At 41.3% G+C, this 16,361-nt stretch overlaps 1 long non-coding RNA gene across 1 annotated transcript; it reads left to right on the forward strand.

Annotated features, from left to right (window-relative positions):
• Nucleotides 1-1,503: 1,503 nt before the first annotated feature.
• On the forward strand, nt 1,504-14,739 carry LOC309867294. The gene is made up of 5 exons (XR_014313095.1): nt 1,504-1,584; nt 6,092-6,153; nt 11,220-11,312; nt 11,745-11,848; nt 14,384-14,739. It is a non-coding gene; the product is annotated as an uncharacterized lncRNA (long non-coding RNA).
• Nucleotides 14,740-16,361: the final 1,622 nt, after the last annotated feature.

Here is a 16,361-nt window from a genome sequence, read left to right on the forward strand (position 1 = left end):
ATTTAAATCTGAAGGGAAACAACTTTTTTTTTAGCTTAATTGCTTGTTTGAGAAAGTTAAATGGAAACGTGTCTAGGACACCATTTTTTATAGGCTCAGTGCCACCTCAAAAAATTCCATACAGACCCATTCTAAAACAGCCGATTCCGTTTCTAAAAATCCACAAAGAGGGATGTGGAATCTATGAAATGGAAAATCAGATCCAAGCATGTATGTTTATGCAGAAACTTGATCTTAATTACTGTATAGATGCAGGGGCAGCACCAGGGGTAAAGTTTCCTCCCAATGCCCCTCCACCCCCAGCAATCAGATACACTTGAGTTTGCATCCTTATTCTGATTTGGGCTGTGTGACCTTGGGCAAGTTAGCTGACCTTTCTTAGTCTCACCTTCCTCACCTTCAACATGGAGATAATAGGTTTGTTGTGAAGATTAAACGAGATCATGCACAAGTACCCTTTAGCTCCGTACCTGGCACATATGAGCATTCAACAATGTGTCCTCATGATTAGATGTGGCACACTGACTATAGTTTACAAGCACTTAGTTCTGCCGCCATACCCCAATGTTTTGTGATACACATTTCCATTTTATGCTTCCAGCTTGTACTTCTTACCATGGCATGGTTGGGGGGGGGCAGAGAAAGGTAATCAGTTACATATATTCCACTTTTTTTTGGACTGCTGCTTGAAGCAAGGTGAAAAGCTAGGAAATCGGTTAACCGGGACACTGAAAAGAAATTCAGTCTTTTCGATACAATGTTATACAAATTTTGTTGATGTTATACAAATAATGTAATTTATAACATATGGAACATAAAATCATGGATTAAATTTTAAAAGAAATGACAAGCAATATTAAAGAAGATAGGAAGAACCAGGATGGGCCTATTGCTATGTATTAGTGACTGAAACAGGGATTGGTGGGCTAGATTATGGAGGATTTCATGGGGTCTGACTTCCAACAGGTGGCAAGCTTTAGTCCTCTTCAGATGCAAAACCTTAACGAGTTTGAGTATGCAAGTCTGGAGGATTCTGTTCAAGGCCTCTTCTCAGTAATCACGGAAACGATGTTCTGGGTTTAAGCGTCCTTGGCAAGTTAGCAAGCAGGGTACTGTGTGCACCTGTCCCCTGAAGGGGATTCTGGCCTGATACTGAATGCCCACCATGCTTTCTTGACAGCCCAACCTGCCGCTGTAGCGCCTCCAGACAAATGAGGGAAGCCCACTAGTAAGTGCTCACGACCAAGCAAGCCACAAATGCCCAGGGTGTGGAATTTCCACCTCAGTACCGTGCCTGAACACTGAAAATAGGCGCCACTCAACCCATACTGCAATGGGATTCCCCCCAGCAGCAATCCACCTCCCCCCTCCACACCCCAGCTTGCATGTTTTATTAATAAATGCAAGATGGCACACGGAGGCAAAGAACGGGAGCTAAAGCATCTGCAGCTGGACCCCAACCAGAGCAGTTTGCAAAAATAAATAAGAAGCATGTGACAAGAAGCAGATTCCCCAGGCTGGAGCTGAAGCCCTGGATTTCCCCACACACCCTCCTCCTGCTTCCCTCAGCAAGCCAGGATGAAGGTCAGTGGTAAGATACTAGCCCTCCCGGACGCGCACCCTGCAAACCTTGACCGGCCCCCACCCCCGCCCTGGCCACAGGACCCCGACATAGAGGAGGGGAAGCCCTGGCCACGGCCGGCTTCGAAGACACATACCTGCTGCCTGGGCTCGGGATTCGCTAGGCTCTGCATTGGCGCCGGTTGCAGCTCGCGCTCCCGGGGCTCCCCTGTCCGGTCCCCCCTCCCCCCGCCCCCTCGCGGCTCTGCCGCTCCCTGGGCTCCTCCGCCCACCGCGCTCGGGGGCGCGCGTGCGCGGCCTCGCTCCAGCAGCTCGCCGGTCGGCGCCTGCGCCCTTGCCTAACGCGGTTCACCGGCGAGTGCTTACTGTGGCGGCTACCCAGCCGCGGCGCGGCTGTCTAGGAAACCGCGGCTTGGGCTGGTCCGACTGGCCGCGGGAGCCGGGCAGGGGTCGGAGGCTGCGCCGCCAGCAGGGCTCCAACACGGCGCGCCCGCGTCATGGCGTGGGTGAGGGGTTCGCGCGGCCCAGTCAGGGGGCCCGCGTGTGCTCCTGTGAAGAGAAGGGTTTCACGAAGAGAAGGTGTGAGGTGAAGGTGGACGGGCGCCCCGGGGAAGCAACAAGTGCGGAGGCCCAAAGGGTCCCGCTAGGGTTTCCTACAGTTGCCGGCAAAGAAGCCTCCTCTGGCTTTGGTGCCGGGCTTGGCAGTTTGCAGAGCTCTTCGCCAGTTTTTCCTTAGGTCGGCACAGGGCATCCTTTGAGGCAGCGAATGGCAGGGAAACACCGCTGTCTGGCCCAGATCTTGACAGAATCCGAGACCACTGACCCTCCGTGTGCTGTCTTGGGAGGAAAATGCCTCTCAGGACCTTCATTTGATGAATAGTCTCAGCCCAGGACCCCTGCAGGACAGTGTTTCCCCACCTTCCCCCCACCTTCCGTGATCGGCCTCTTAGGAGAGCTTTTCCGACATTTTGGTCACGAATCACCGCCGCCCCTTCACCTCCTTCCCCTCCCACCGCTGTGAGGTTCAGATATCAGGGATAAACTGTATAGCTGTTTATGGACGTTATGTGTGGTTGTGCTTTATACGAGTAGTAAGATCTCTCCCCTTGGCGATGGTATCAGCCTCTCTGAGAGTGTCTGTTATAGCACCGTGTGTCTGGGTTAGCAGGTGGGGTCAGTGGAGTGGGTGAGGATTCTGGACGTACCCACAAATATTCTCTGCAGGTTTGAAGAGTCTTCACACATGTATATGTACAACTCTAATGTCTGCAAGTACTGCCGTGAGTAGTGGAACACGGTCACTCAGGCAGTTTCTGAACTCCTAGCTTTTATTTTCAGTCTCCACCCGTTCATGCTGAAAATACAGCCGTGGGGTCCTGACATTTTTGTTAAGGTATTTGAAAAGTTTGGAAACGCTCCTTTCTAGAACACAGCCCAGTGTAGCCTCTGGCTCTGCAGAGAAACTGGATTTCCAGTTCTCCTACCTCTTCTGAAGGTATTTGGTTTTTGCTTAGGCCCATTTGGCCTCCCAGGAATGTTTTAGTCATTCTTTTCTAAGATTTTATTTATTTATTTGTATTTACTGAATTTTTAAAAGATTTTACTTATTTATTTAACACAGAAAGAGCAAAGGGGAAACGAGAGGGAGAGAGAAGAGACCAGGTACAAGCAGGGGGAATGGCAGGCTGGGGAGCAGCAGGCTCCCGACTGAGCAGGGAGCCTGATGTGAGGCTCTATCCCAGGACCCTGGGAGATCATGACCTGAGCTGAAGGCAGCTGGGTAATGGACTGAGCCACCCAGGTGCCCCAGGATTTTATTTGACAGAGAGTGAGAGCATAGCAGGGAAAGCAAGCAGGGAGAGGGAGAAGTAGACTCCCTGCGGAGCCAGGGATGGGGGACTGGATCCCAGGGCCCTGGGGTCATGACTTGAGCTGGAAGGCAGATGCTTAAGGACTGAGCCACGCTGGAGCCCCTGTTTGTCATTCTTGCCTCCTCCTCCCCTTCTGCTTTTCTAGCTAAAAGGTGGAAATTGTGGAATTGAAAAACTTCCAAACCTAAGTCATGGAATTGCCCCAGAGCCTGGATCATGCTTTTCTGAGACCAAGAAATATCTTAAGTAGGGCGTGCATATCTAATTTGACAAGCTGGGAATAGGTTAACTTTCTTCAGGTCATCCCTCAGATTTCAGTGCTTCCTTATGCTAATGGTGGAATTTCAGAGGGAGAAAAGCCCTTGGAAGTGATCTTTGTAGAAGCTACCTGGGTTGCTAGAGGATCTTTCTTTAACATTTCCAGACGGAAGAAATGTGGACTGGAAGGGAAAAAGTGATTGGATGGGTCAAGAAAATTTGGGATTATGGATGACATGGGTGTGTGGGGGGAGTATAATTTTCTGACAAGTGTTGGCAACATTTCAGTTATACTTGAAAAAAGCGGAGTGCCTGGGTGGCTCAGTCAGTTAAGCATCTCCCTTTGGGATTGAATCCCACATTGGACTCCCTGCTCTACGGAGGGCCTGCTTTCCCTCTCCTTCTGCCTACTTGAGCTCGCTCTCTCTCTCTCTCTCTCTCTCTGCCAAATAAATAAATAAATAAATAAAATATTACTTTTTAAGAAAGTGTAAAAATAAAAACAAAAACAAAAAGCCTTGGCAAAGTTGGATCACACTGTTATCCACTGTCTTTTACCCCACTTAGAGAACTCTAAAGTGTTGATAACACCATTGAAAAGCACCCAGTTCCAATGCTAGTGGAAACTACATACGAACTGGAAGATCACTATGGTTTACCTGGAGTCTTTGTAGTCCAATACCATTTTTGGTTCCATGAGCAATGCTACTTCAGGGGAACTTTTTTGTCTACAATGGTTGCAGTAAAGACAGCCAGTGAGAGAAAAAAATACATTGAAATTATGTGGAACATCTTTTACCTGTATCATCATCATCATCTTCTTCTTCTTCTTCTTCTTCTTCTTCTTTTTCTTTTTTTTAAAAGATTTTATTTATTTATTTGACAGAGATCACAAGTAGGCAGAGAGGCAGGCAGAGAGAGAGAGAGAGGAGCAAGCAGGCTCCCTGCTGAGCAGAGAGCCCGATGCAGGGCTTGATCCCAGGACCCTGAGACCATAATCTGAGCCAAAAGCAGAGGCTTTAACCCACTGAGCCACCCAGGAGCCCCTACCAGTATCTTCTAAGTGTAAAGCCCCACCCCCCCTTTTTTTTTGGGTGGTCCGAGTTCCCCTAAAATGTACATGTGACCATTTTATATGGTGAAGTTAAAAAAAAACAAACCCAACGTGTATAATTTGTCATCTCTATGCTGCCCCCTAGTGGTATTCTACTTCACAACACGTACTCAAAATTAAATTTAAATTAGGTAAATTTAGGGTATTGAAAACAGAGGTAGATAGGGTGGCATTCAGCTTTCTCCAAACGGGTCCTGCTCTTGTTTTCAAACACCCCTGACACCCAGAGGAGGACCAGCCCTTGAGGCTGATCAGTTTAGAGGAACTGTGAAGAGCTCTGGCAGGCCTCTAGCTTGTTCTTAAACTTGCCTGTAAGAATCACTTGGGGACTCTTTTTTATTTTTTAATTTATTTTAATTTATTTTTTATTTATTTTCAGCATAACAGTATTTATTATTTTTCACCACACCCAGTGTTCCATGCAATCCGTGCCCTCTATAATACCCACCACCTGGTACCCCAACCTCCCACCCTCACCTCCCCTGCCACTTCAAACCCCTCAGATTGTTTTTCAGAGTCCATAGTCCCTCAGCGTGAGACAGGAATCCATCAGAATCCTAGAGGAGAACATAGGCAGTATTCTCTTCGATATCAGCCACAGCAACTTCTTTCAAGATATGTCTCCAAAGGCGAAGGAAACAAAAGTGTAAATAAACTTTTGGGACTTCATCAAAATCAAAAGCTTCTGCAGAGCAAAGGAAACAGTAAAAAAAACAAAGAGGCAACCCACGGAATGGGAGAAGATATTTGCAAATGACAGTACAGACAAAAGGTTGATATCCAGGATCTATAATGAACTCCTCAAACTCAACACACACAAAACAGACAATCATATCAAAAAATGGGCAGAAGATATGAACAGACACTTCTCCAATAAAGACATACAAATGGCTATCAGAGACATGAAAAAATGTTCATCATCACTAGCCATCAGGGAGATTCAAATTAAAACCACATTGAGGGACTCTTTTAAAATAAGATTCTAGAGCCTTACCTCAAGCAAATTAAAATTGAATCTATAGGAAAGTGGCATTTTTATTTTTAACTGCCCCAGGATTTTTATCAATAGGAGAGGTTGGGGGAATACTGGAGTTATAAACAGAGCAGGTACTGTTTCTGAAGACCAGGTGACTAACCAGAGGGAATTTTGTGGGTGAGGAAGTTCCATGCAATAGGAAAATTGCTATTCCACAGCAATAGAAAAAATATAAAGCAGGAGTGGAAGAAATTAACTGGGTTTAAGCCTTTTATGTCACTTTCTTGCCAGATATACCTACTTCTAACGTGGCTGTCGTTGGCATCATATCCCACTCCAAAACATCTTTTGAGGTAAGTCAGATTTTTTTTTAAGTGAACTCTACACCCAATGTGCGATTTGAACTCATAACCCCAAGATCAAGAGTCGTATGCTCTAACAACTGAGCCAGCAGGCATCCCAGATTTTCTTAAGTTAAAAAGTCTTTTCAAGAGTACCAGCATCACATAATCATAAAATTTGTGCATGTGTGTAGCTACAAGATTATGAGAGGGCAGATTTGAGATTATATGGATCTTGTGAATGTCTGAAAAAGATTGATATCAGAGTTAAAATTTGTTCTCTTGAGGTTGTTGCTTGTAAAAATAGAACATATGAATCTGACACCCACATTATTTGTGAAATTTAATAGCAAGAGATCTTAAATTGTTAATGTTTATGTATCTGTTAATATTTTAAAAACTTTTCTAAGTGTTGATTTAGAATACAATCTTATTTACCTAGAACACACAGGGAGAAGGCCAATCTGGGTTAGTGAGAATCCTGAAAAATAGAATATGCATGACTTTGTGTCATTCTTATTTAAACATTTACATATATACACACGATAAGTGCTAACAAAACAGCTTTTAAAAAGTCCTGCTGAGGGGCATCTGTATGGCTCAGTTGGTTGAGTGGCTGACTCTTGATTTCAGCTCAGGTCATGATCTCAGGGTTGTGGGATTACGTCCTGTGTCAGGCTTAGCAGTTTGGTGGTCCCTCTCCCTCTATTTCTCCCCACTCTGGAGCTCATGCTCTCTCTCTCTCTCTAAAATGAATAAATAAAATCTTTTTAAAAATCCTGCTGAAATGGCTTTAATGAGTAAATATGATTGACTTTAAGTTAGCCAAGTTCATGTGCATACAATCTGTGTGGGTAAAACATAAAGCATACTACCATGTACTCAGTAGGTCCTCAGTTAATATGCATGTTAAAAAGTTTTTCTTGAAGTAGGTTAAATATACTTAAGGCAACAAACTCATCTTTACAGATGGTACTTCAATGACAGATTTCACTCTGAGCAGCGAAATACCAAGAATGGGACAATAAGAACATCATTGAGTGTAGATAATAATAATTCTCAGTGTCCTTAGAAAATTTATTTTATTTTTATTTATATTTATTTATTTGTCAGAGAGAGTGAGCACAGGCAGACAGAGAGGCAGGCAGAGGCAGAGGGAGAAGCAGGCTTCCTGCTGAGCAAGGAGCCCCATGTGGGACTCAATCCCAGGATGCTGGGATCATGACCTGAGCCGAAGGCAGCCGCTTAACCAACTGAGCCACCCACGTGTCCCTGTCCTTAGAAAATTTAAATGGTAATAAACCCACCCAAAGTCTCTGTGCTTTTTATTACTTGTAGTTTTTTTTTTTAAGATTTTATTTATTTATTTGATAGAGATACAGCAAAAGAGGGAACATTAACAGGGGAGTGGGAGATAGAGAAGCAGGCTTCCCACTGAGCAGAGAGCCCGATGTGGGGCTGGATCCCAGGACCCTGGGATCATGACCTGAGCTGAAGGCAGATGCCCAACAATGGAGCCACCCAGGGGCCCCATATTACTGGTAGTTTTATGTATCAGAAATCCCAAGCAGGGACGCCTGGGTGGCTCAGTTGGTTAAGCAGCTGCCTTCGGCTCAGGTCATGATCCCAGCGTCCTGGGATCGAGTCCCACATCAGGCTCCTTGCTCCGCAGGGAGCCTGCTTCTCCCTCTGCCTCTGCCTTCCACTCGTCTGCCTGTGCTCGCTCTCACTCTCTCTCTCTCTGACAAATAAATAAATAAAATCTTAAAAAAAAAAAAAAAAAAGAAATCCCAAGCAGCACTGGTGATTAAAAAAAAACTAAGTTCTAAACAATTTCTGTAGTTATTGTTAAGTTTTAATAATGTATATGTAACCTTAAATTAGCATATTTTAATTATCATTTAATAAATATATTCTGCATGGAAGTTAATTCAGAGAACTCCCCATTATACAGTTGGCCTTAATTAAATATAGACTCTTCAATATGGGTATTTTCCTAAGTAAATTCATAAAAATTCAGGATAATTCAGAGCTTTGGGCATAGTTCATGTCCTCCTTTGGTCCATTTCCCTCACTTAAATAATTCTTTATTATTAATAAATAGTGGTAACATTGTGCTTGTAAGGATGAAGAAACAGAACCTGATTACTTCAGTGTTGTTATTGTATGTGACCTTAAAACTTTCAAGAGTTTTCATTTCTGTGAAAAATGTAAGAGTGAGACAAAGTGCAAACTTTGAGATGTATTTTTTCTGGTTGGTAAGTACAAATTTTAGTTCATTAGTGAAACTATTCTTTTAAAGAACTGAATCAAATATTTTTAACATTGAAATTTATTCTTTTTGTAAATATTTGCTTCAAAATTGAAGAACAAATCAAGAGAATAGGAAGTATATTGTTTTTATTTACCACTTCAACAGACCAATATGTAGGTTTAAGTTTTTCCTTTCTTCAAAAACATTAATTCCACTACTCTTTTTTTTTTTTTTTGGTACTGTAATATTTATTTTATATTGGCATATAGATGGAGTTGAATAAAAGAATTTTCACAATCTGGGGGCGCCTGGGTGGCTTAATTGGCTAAGTGTCTAACTCTTGATTTTGGCTTAGGTCATGACCTCAGAGTTGTGAGATCAAGCCCGGAATTGGTCTCCACATTCAGCGTGGAATCCCCCTGACGTTCCCTCCCTCCGCCCTTCCTCCCGCTCGAGAGCTTGCTCATTCACTCTTGCTCTCAAAAAATAAATCTAAAGATAAAAAAGAATTTTCACAGCCTTCTATCCTGGCTATTATTATTTGTTTCAATTCATGATCATTACTTGAAATTTTGTCACATGGGGGAAGGGGCATTAAAAATGCTACCCCTCTCTGTGTCATATTCTGAATATACCACTGGGCTAAAATGTTCACAAAGTGAATGGTATTTAAATTAAGTGAGCTTTACTGTAAGCTTAATATTTAGAATTTTACTTGTCCTTCATGAGGAAATTGTACTTTTGGCTACATAATTCATGGGCTGAAATGCAATAGCATTGAATATATCTATATCTATATACACATACATTCATTTTTTAAACATGAAAATGATCCAATATTCAAATTCTAGTAAAATTGGGCTATTTTATAAATTAGCAAGCACATGTCTATGGAATCCTAGTCGTTGCTGACATTTATTAAATATTATGTCTCAGATACCATTCTGTGTGCTTTATATGTATTAATTTTGTATGAACAACCTTAATGGGAAGGTAGAGTTACCTCATTTTATAGAGAAAGAACTGAAACACAAAGAAATTAAGTAACTTGTTTAAGCTCATACAGCTAATAAGTGGAGGAATCAGGATTTACTCTGATTCAGAGAGCACAGGTTCAACCCCAGTGTCTCAATGACTCACATATATACACCTACTGTGCCTCCGTGAGTTTGAGAAATCATTTTGCAGTGAGAAAAGCATGTTGGATTTTAGAGTTCCATCATTAATTTATTCTGTAACTTTGAATAAGGCAATTAGGTGAATGTCCTTATTTAGAGAGAATTGAACTTACTCCACCTAGAAGTCCTCTGAATTTCTTTCTAGTTACAAATTTTGATGATTCTAGGATTATTTTTATGTAAAAAAAGAAAATTTGATTTTTCATTTATCCAATAGACTAAATTGAATTTAAATTTCTGATGTTTTGCAGTTGCAAAATTATACTACTATTTAACCTTTTATGTTCATTATTTCTTTGACTACAGAAAGACCATAAATGTCTTTGGGATTGATTGTACATTCCAAAAATTGGCTTGATATAAAAACTATTAATCATATATGCTACTTTTATGTAATTTAGGTGTTGTGAGCCACTGCTTTGACCTTCTCAGTGCCATGTAAGGTAAAGCTCTTTGGGGGAAATGAACTATTAAAGGTGAAGATAGGTCATAGTGTATACCACTTTTCCTCCTTTCTCATGACCGTTATCACCTTATTGAAATGACAGTGCTTATTAACTCTGTATCCATAATATTTTTTCTTAGTAGACACATAATATAAAAAATAACCTTTTAAAAAAAGATTATTTATTTGAGAGAAAGGGAGAGATGTGAGGGAGCTGAGGGAGAGAGGAAAGACTCCCCACTGGGTATGGAGCCTGAGGTGCTGGGCCCTATTTCAGGATCCTGAGATCATGAGCCAAGACCAAGTGTCCAATGTTGAACCAACTACATCACCAAGGTGCCCCACAAAGAAACTTTTTAAAAAGAGATTTTTTATTCATTTGAGAGACAGCAAGTGAGAACATGAGCAGGGGAGCAGGGGGGCAAGTCAGAGGGAGAGGGAGAAGCAGACTTCCTGCTGAGCGGGTGCCCCACGAGGGGCTCCACCCCAGGACCCCAGGATCATGACCTGAGCTGAAGGCAAACTGATTGAGCCACTCAGGTGTCCCCCAAAATAAATTTTAATTAAATTTCTTTTTTATAAAAATATATATATATATAATATTTATATATATTTTTATAAAAAAAAAGAAATATAATTCCTTGTCATCCATCCACCCATCCAAACTCCCTGCTTTAAAGGGCATTCTCCTCCTCCATTCAGTACTCTCTCTCTATATATATATCTTTTTTTCCCACTTTTCAGGGAGGGAGAGAGAGGGAGAGCATGTGAGTGGAGGGAGGAGGCAGAGGAATTATCAGACTCTGTGCTGAGCATGAGCCCCTCATAGGGCTCAATTCTACAACCCAGAGATGATGACCAGAGCTGAATTCAAGAGTGAGATGCTTAACCAACTGAGCCACCTAGGCAACCCAGTACTCTTTTAATAGAATTCCGTTTCCTTCTTAATCCAACTTTTAGCCCAGTATTTAACAGTAAGTTGTTTTCCTGGAGGAAAAAAAAAGTTGGGGGGGGGATTAAATATATTAACTAAGATTTCTGCTGCTTATGAAGTCCTCAGGAGTATCACCAAGTAAAAGAAAAATCTCATATGAAATTTATAAACATTCTTCTTTCCTTCTCTTCATGTGCTCCTAAAATTGTTATGTAAACTATTTTCCATTTTTATTTTTCTTTATGGCTGCCATGATTTCTATCAAAGCAGAGGAAATAGACGTGAATTATAAAGTGAGAGACAGTTTCTTCTCTACTCTGCAATTTAGTAGAAAAAAACTTTTACTCAATGACAAATCAGGTAAGTGTTGATTCATTCTTTCTAATGTTTTGGTGCCACACATGTAGCTGTAATTTGTCAACTATAACCATAGATCATGGGTTTAATTTAACTAAGAGACAATAAGGTAGACTCCACAGTATATAAAGTTCTGTAAGTATTAATTTATAGAAGCTTGGGTCTCAATTTTAATATTTGAGAAGTTGGTAGAACCATACAAACATTAAAAATAACAAAATTCTGTAAAATGGTTAAATTTAAGTTTGGTCTTCATGATTTAAAAACAATATGAATAGGGCTAATGAAGGTTAAAGTTTTGGAAACTAGTCAGAGTCTGGAAAATAGTCCAAGTTGTTGAGCTTGGAAAAGCAAAGGGTAAGGGGTGATAATACTTTTCATGTAGGTAAAATATTGTCATACTAAGAATGCTGCCTGTCCTTTTCCTATATCCAGAGGAAAAATGCAGCAGGATGATTTTACATTAGAAAAATCAAAGATTTTCAAAACTACAATGAGATACCACCTCACACCAGTCAGAATGGCAAAGATTTAACAAGGTAGGAAACAACAAATGTTGGAGAGGATGGGGAGAAAGGAGAACTCTCTCTCTCTCTCTTTTTTAAGATTTTGTTTATTATTTGACAGACAGAGATCACAAGTAGCCAGAGAGGCAGGCAGAGAGAGAGGGGAGAAGCCGGAAGCCGGCTCCCCGCTGAGCAGAGAGCCCAATGCAGGGCTCAATCCCAGAACCCTGAGACCATGACCTGAGCAGAAGGCAGAGGCTTAACCCACTGAGCCACCCAGGCTCCCCAGAAAGGGGAACTCTCTTAAATTGTTGGTGGGAATGCAAACTGGTACAGCTACTCTGGAAAACAGTATAGAGGTTCCTCAAGAAGTTAAAAATAGAGCTACCCTATGACCCAGCAATTGTGCTGGGTGTTTACCCCAAAGATATCAATGTAGTGATCCAAAGGGGCACTGTACCAAAACATTTATAGTAACAATGTCCACAATAGCCAAACTGTGGAAAGAGCCAAGATGTCCATCAACAGGTAAATGGATAAAGATGTGGTTTACGTACAGACACACACACACAATGGAATATTACTCAGCCACCAGAAAAGATGACTATTTACCATTTACATCAACATGGATAGGACTGGAGGGCACGGGTTGCCTCAGTGGCTCAGTCATTAAGCATCTGCCTTCAGCTCAGGTCATGTTCTCAGGGTGCTGGGATTGAGCCCTGCATCAAGCTCCCTGCTCATTGGGAAGCCTGCTTCTTCCTCTCCCACTCTCCCTGCTTATGTTCCTTCTCTTACTGTGTGTCTCTCTGTTAAATAAATAAAGTTGTTTAAAAAATTTAATTAAAAAAAAAGAACTGCAGGGCATTATGCTGAGCAAAGTAAGTCAGTCAGAGAAAGACGATTATATAGTTTCACTCATGTGGAATATAAGAAACAGCACAGAGGATCATAGGTGAATATAGGGAAAACTGAATGGGAAGTCATCAAAGAGGGAGAAAAGCAGGACTAAGAAAGGGCACATATATGTGAAAAGTCACCAGTCTGACTGACCCTTTATTTCAAGAAAAGTTTTCCTAGGACAGTGTTCAGAGCCTTAAATCTGGATGTTGATTGTAGAGTGTCTGGTATTCAAGGACACAGGATAACTCTAGGAAGACCAGGGTGCCAGGGACGACACTAAGGGGTCAGTAAGTTTGGGAAGAAATTATCTTTAACTTCTTTACATCTCTGTGTAGAGCAGTAGCATTTTGTAGCAGACCTTCATAATTTAAGACTATTCTTGGCAGTAAAGAACGCAGAGTTTGCTATTGCCATGTGGCAGTAGCTTCAAAGAGTTCTTTAAATCACTCACCATGGGGCGCCTGGGTGGCTCAGTGGGTTAAGCCGCTGCCTTTGGCTCAGGTCATGATCTCAGGGTCCTGGGATCGAGTCCCGCATCGGGCTCTCTGCTCAGCAGGGAGCCTGCTTCCCCCCTCTCTCTCTTGCCTGCCTCTCCATCTACTTGTGATTTCTCTCTGTCAAATAAATAAATAAAATCTTAAAAAAAATAAATAAATTACTCACCAGCCGACTTCAAAACTGTGACTCTTGATGAATTATTAATTTGGGGAATTTGTGTTATTTTGTATTTTACATATAAAAATGAATCTTTATTATCCATTCATTTCCTATTTGCAAAAATGTAACCTTAAAAGGAAAACCAGTTAGGTTTTCCTGTTAAGAGTAAGGATAGCTAACATTTGTTGAGGGCTTCTTATGGCCAGGTGCTTTACGTGTATAGATTGACATTCTATTCAGAAAACTCTTTGAAGTAGGCACTATTATTCTGTCCCAAGCTCTCTTGTATAGGTGAGGAAGCTGGATGCAAAGATTTTTTATCCAATGTCACACACTTACTCTGTGGTGGAAATTTCTTTCCAGTGTGGAACAGGGATTTGCATTCCATCTTTCTGGCTCTAGAGCCCATGCTTTTACCCCCACCCCAAACTATGTATACCTTTTTATGTATAAAAATTGTGAGTTCTGGGTTGCCTGGAAACTATTATTCTTGATCTGTTGGTGATTTGAGTATATTGATAGGTGGCAGAGTTTCAGTCAAAGTGGCTTTTGTGCACTGCTCCTTAGATTGAAAATTGACGTATTGCTTCTCTATGTCTTAGACAAGTTCGTGCTGATATACTTAGTGATGTGAAGGGCTCTTGCCTTGGCCAGGCCAGTTGCTGTAATTCAAAAGACTACATTGAGTGGTATAACCTTAGTGAATTAACCAGGATTTGACTCAGTTTTGTGGTCTTAGAAACCTGGTCTGGTCATTAAGTGTCCCAGAGAGGATTAAATTAATCTAACAATCTCATCAGCCAAATATGTAAAGCCAGAATGCAAGTTTATTAATTTACAATGAGATAAAACTGTCACATAAACCAGTCAGACCAGGAGGATCAATGTATTTTCTTTCAGGTTGTGGGCCTTGATGGGAAATCAAATTATAATCAAGAGGTTTCTTGGTGAACAACAGGCAACATAAATATCTCATGTCCCCCCCCCCCCACTATTTGTCTCTTTCAGAAATTCCTCAAGGATATCATCAATGATAGCTGCAATTGGCATGAACTGGCAATCCTTAACTTATAAATAGCCTCCATCCCTGTCCCCCCCCACCAGGGGCTCTGCTGCCATAGAAACAGTTGTTAATAAACATGGGTATTTAGAGAATCTGTGGGTTCAGAAATGAAGGAAGAGAAAGTCTGTGAAAAGCAGGAATTGCTAAAGGGTGCTAATTCCAGGGATGGAACTCCGAGGTAGGATGAGTAGGGATCTCTTGACCTAAAATGTACTTTTGTAGCACTGCCTGGGGGGCTTTTCCCCCTTCTGTTATATTGCCTGAAATTTCACCAAATAGAGATTGGTTTCTACGTGTCAAATGTTCTCTTATATCTATAAATATCTATGTGTGGCAGTTATTCTTAGTGACCTTACTAATACCCATTCTGTGTTGCTCACTGTAATTTTCTTAGGGACCATGGTGTAACCAGCTTTAAGTAAAAAAACCTTGGTTAAAGCCAGTCATGACAATCCTATTCCATTTTGCCAGTGATCCTGAAGACAAGTCTATTGACTTTAGGGAAGGCTTTTGTTTTCCTGATAAAGGGACCATAGGTGGTTGGTACTCTCCTTTTTCTACTTTCTTTGTGCCTTGAATGCAGATATGAAGCTGGGAGATGTAGGAGCCATCTTGTAATCATGAGATGACAAGTATGAGGCTGAAAATGTGATTCCAAACAAATGGAGGCTCATGGAGGAGATAGATCATGAGAGTTTGGAACATTGTTGGACAATAAATCCAATCTTGGACTGCCTACCTCCAGGCTTATTTTGAGGGGAAAATCGGGGGGGGGGTGAAGGTTTTAACCTTTGTTATATGATAGCAAAGCTTTGATTAACCTGTGACTGCTGTTTCTTGGAAGGCTGACTGTGTGCCTCTGAAGCTGCAGTGTTAGGAAAAGCTTAGAATATTGTCATGTGTTGGTTACTTTTTGTGACTTTTCTGAAGGATCCTAGAGAAGGGGGTGAACTCAGATTAGTACTCCTCAGCATGAGAGCAGAGAGGGCAACAAAATACAGCGTAGGTTCAGAAGTATTCTGGCTTTAGCTCACAGTCTAAGTTGACAAAGAGTCCCATATTTTGGAATTTTGTAGGGATTGAGGGAAGTACCTCCTCACCTAAGACTATTTCTAGAATTGCTTCAAATCTTTTATGAGAGTTCAGTAGCTAAGAGATGAAGATCTCCAAGCCTAAAAATTATTTCAAGAAATATTCTTTGGCTGTGTTTACTCCCAGGAATTGATCTGAAAAAAAAAAAAAAAAAAAAGCCCAGAGGCTTGATATATTTTTGAGGACATTTGAGGGAAGCTGGAAATTACTTCTGATGGTTTTTACCTTCTAAGCAATTCTCATACTTTCCTCCCTAAGTCAAACCAATATGAAGTAGATTACAAAAACTGTGGAACCCCTGAGAAGGGCAACCACTTGAAAACCTGTCTTAGATATGGTTATACAGGACAGTGACAAAGCAGATACTCTAGAGATTTAAACTAACAGCTGCCACTGACTAGTCAAGGAGTTTACTTTATTGCCTGCCAAGGAACCTGTGATTTCTCATCAATAAAATTTGATATGGGTTTTGAACTACTGACCACTGTGTGCTTCCTATTATCCCCTTTCTTAATGGAGTTTTTATTGATGTCACTCTTTTCTTTTTCATTATTATAAATATATATAGGAAGAGAATGGTTCAGAGACAAGTTATCTTCAGCCATACAGATGGTCAGATAAAAGTTGCTATGTTTGTACTACCTAGAACAGAGAGAAAATCACCCAGAGATCTTATTTCAGGCAATAATTGTTGAAGTAGTGGGGTTGAAGACAGTATGGTAATGACACAAAACCAAACACATAGACCAATGGAAAAGAATAGAGATCCCAGATATGATATGGACTCTCAACTCTATGGTCAAATAATCTTCAACAAAGCAGGAAAAAATA

Source organism: Mustela nivalis (genome assembly GCF_964662115.1).
Source record: "Mustela nivalis genome assembly, chromosome: 6".
NCBI classification, from domain to species: Eukaryota; Metazoa; Chordata; class Mammalia; order Carnivora; family Mustelidae; genus Mustela; species Mustela nivalis.